Genomic DNA, 3771 nt, shown 5'->3' with positions numbered 1-3771 from the left:
GCTCTGTTGCCCAGGCTGGAGTGCAGTGATGCGATCTCAGCTCACTGCAACCTCCACCTCCCGGGTTTAAGCGTTTTTCCTGCCTCAGCCTCCTGAGTAGCCGGGATTACAGGCATGTGCCACCATGCCTGGCTAATTTTTGTATTTTTAGTAGAGATGGGGTTTCACCACATTGGTCAGTCTGTTCTCGAACTCCTGACCTTGTGATCTGCCCTCCCTGGCCTCCCAAAGTGCTGGGATTACAGGTGTGAGCCACTGCATCCAGCCTAAATTGCACTCTTGGATGAATCTAGAGGTATCTTTGGAACTAGGCAGAAGCAGGTTACTCTAGCCAGGCACCAACTAACCTTGTAAGCTTGGGAAGGCTAAGCAACTTTTCCAAACATCTTTTTTTGCCAAAACGTAGATAATACCTATTTTCTCAGTTTACTATGAGTACTAAATGAGAAAGATGTATTTGAGATCATTTGACAAGTTATAGGAATCAGTAAATGGCAGCTGAAATGGAATCAGTAAATTCCAACCAGATGTGTATCCTGTAGTGTCTCTACCCTTATTATTATCCCCTTATGTTTGTTTAAAAAAGTTACATTGTATTTTATTTAGTAGTACTAGTACTAAAAAGCACAATTTACCATAAATTTTAAAGAATTTATGATGATGTCAGATGGAACTGTGTGAAACTAAGGTGAAGAAGCCTAAGGCACACATAATCCCCCCAACTCCTTCTACAGGTCCATGCTCAAGGGATAAACCCATTACATTTTACTTTGATTTTGGATTCAACTGAACCTGAAAATTCAAAACAACACTCACAGAAGCCTGCCAAGTTTATTCTTCAAAATTTTGATTGAGGATCTTATATTTTTCATCTAAAATAGAGGCTGGCTGAGAACCTGATGCTCCTTTTCTTGGCCATCATCTCTTGAAAAGCTCATGATCTTCAATTGGCCTTTGGACCCAAAGACATACTTTTATTTTCCCATGAAAATCCAAATTGGTAACATTATCTTGGATACCCACTGTAGGCAAATAAATTGTGCTAACTTGATTGTATTAAAAAATAAATATTAGAATATTTAAAAATACATTAGGATAATATTGCTTGTTCTGATAGTTTAAAGATATTTTAAAATCTATGTGTTTCTTTCTTTCTCTTAGAGCTTTTCCCAATAAGCTGCTAAAAACATGAATAACTGTATTTCAACAATTTTCTCTTCTATATAATCCCCCGTTAGATGTTTTCAGCTACTAAAGACGTTTTCAAAGATTAACCTTTGGAAAATGTCTTTTTAGACAGGAATAAACAAAAGGAAATAAAAACTATGCGAAATTTGCCAGAGAAACTTCTTCTAATGTACACTAATGAGTATGCAGGTCATATGGAAAATTAAACACCAAAATCTAAGTTTTCAGGGCAAGAGAATTTATGCATACAAATCCTATTACCAGTTAATGGGATTTGTGTGGATCCCCAGTGACCTATTTAGAAAATTTACCCCCTGCTGTTCAAGATGAATATATCATGTGAACTAAACCTGAAAACAGAGTCCTACTGTTGGCTTCATCCCCAATCTGTCAAGCAAGCCCTCTATGATTTCCACAGGATTCTGGCAACAATTTCAGTATTTATATCTGACTGACAGCGCAAAATGACATCTGTATTTTCTCATTGAAGTTATCTGAAATTTGTTTCAAATGTATTTCTTCAGTCTTCTTCCTTCCCTCCTCCTCTTCCTCCTTTTTTTCTTTTTCCTCTCCCTCTCCTCTTTCTCCTCCTTCTCTTTTTCCTCCCGTTTGCCTTCCTCCTTTTCTTGTTTTTGAATATTGAAAGGAAACAAAGTAAGCATTAATATTCTGTTCCCCTGGATTTTGTTAAAGAGATGGAGGTTTGTGTTACAACTGAAGAAGATATAGCGGATGTGGGTTCAGAATCCTCTCTGTGATATATATACATAAAATTCAGAGAATTCTTTGTAAGTCAGGCGTATCAGACATTGAGAAACCAAATCTCTGAGGCAACAAAAAATGTAATGTTTGCTGTGAGTGACTCTGCCTTCCTTCTTGAGCAACACTCATTTTCCCAACACCTATTCTCTCTGGGACCAAGTACTCTCATCTGTCCTCTCTCTGGACACAGAATCACACTCCAGATGGCATTGCTCCATCCTTCAAAATGGCATGTTTCTGCTTGCCAGCCAACGAAAACATCCATTTACTTAAAGTATAAATTTCAGCTTCTTTTTTGGAACATACAATCTGAACCAAACAAAACAAAATCGAACTAATACATGATTGAATTATCTCTCTTTAAATATCTGAATTCTAGATATTTTTATAACTAAAGAATTAAACTGCTTGATAATGGTGAAATACCAGATAATATCACAATAAATGTGGGGTAAGGAAAGACTTTGGGCAAGGAATTTTTGATATCACTCAGATCACTCAGATTGTTAAATTGAGATCTTTCTAACTTTTTGAAGTGGGCATTTCATGCCTTAAATTTCACTCTTAGCATTGCCTTAGCTGTGTCCCAGAGATTCTAGCATGTTGTATCTCTGTCCTCATTAGTTGCAAAGAACTTCTTTATTTTGACTTTAATTTTATTATTTACCCAAAAGTCATGCAGGAGGTGGGGAGAGGTGGCCCACTCCTGTAATCCCAGCACTTTGGGAGGCTGAGGCAGGTGGATCACTTGAGTCCAGTAGTTTGAGACCAGCCTGGACAACATAGTGAAACCCTGTCTCTACTAAAACTATAAAAATTAGCTGGGCACAGTGGTACATACCTGTCATCACAGCTACTTGGGAGGCTGAGGCAGGAGAATTGCTTGAATCTGGAGGTGGAGGTTGCAGTGAGCCGAGATCGTGCCACTGCATTCCAACCTGGGTGACAGAGGTAGATTCTGTCTCAGAGGGGGGAAAAAGTAATTCATGAGCAGGTTAATTTAATTTTCATGAAATCTTATGGTTTTGATCAATTTTCTTAGGCTTAATTTCTAATTTTATTGTGTGATGTTCCAAAAGAGTGGTTCTTATAACATCGGTTCTTTTGCATTTGCTGACGATTGTTTTATGTCCAATTATTTGGTCAATTTTAGCATATGTGCCATGTGGTAATGAGAAGAATGTATATTCTGTCGTTTTGGGGTGAAAAGTTCTGTAGAGACCTATCAGGTCCATTTGATCCAGTTCTGAGTTCAGGTCCTTAATATCTTTGTTAATTTTCTGCCTCAATGATCTAGTACTTTCAGTGGGGTGTTAAATGAAGTCTCCCACTATTATTGTGTGGTTATGTAAGTCTCTTCCTATGTTTCTAAGGCCTTGCTTTATGAATCTGGGTGCTCTTGTGTTGGAGATATATATATATATATATATATATATATATATATATATATATAGTTAGTTAGTTAGTTAGTTCTTGTTAAATCGAGTCCTTTACCATTATGTAATATCCTTCTTTGTCTTTTTTATCTTTGTTGGTTTAATGTCTGTTTTGTCTGAAATTAGAATAGCAGTGTATTAGTCAGGGTTCTCCAGAGTCACATAACTAGTAGGATATATGTATATGTGAAAGGCAGTTTATTAAGGAGAATGGACTCACACAATCACAAGGTGAAGTCCCACAATAGGCTGTCTGCAAGCTGAGGAGCAAGGAAGCCAGTAGTGGCTCAGTCTGAGTCCCAAAGCTTCAAAAGTAGGGAAGGTGTCAGTGCAGCCTTCAGTCTGTGGCTGAAGGCACGAGAGCCCCTGGCAAACCACTGCTGTA

The sequence above is a fragment of the Pan paniscus genome, chromosome 3, assembly GCF_029289425.2.
Source record: "Pan paniscus chromosome 3, NHGRI_mPanPan1-v2.0_pri, whole genome shotgun sequence".
Classification (NCBI taxonomy): Eukaryota; Metazoa; Chordata; class Mammalia; order Primates; family Hominidae; genus Pan; species Pan paniscus.
The sequence above is the reverse complement of the archived record's forward strand: the minus strand, read 5'-3'. Positions refer to the sequence as shown.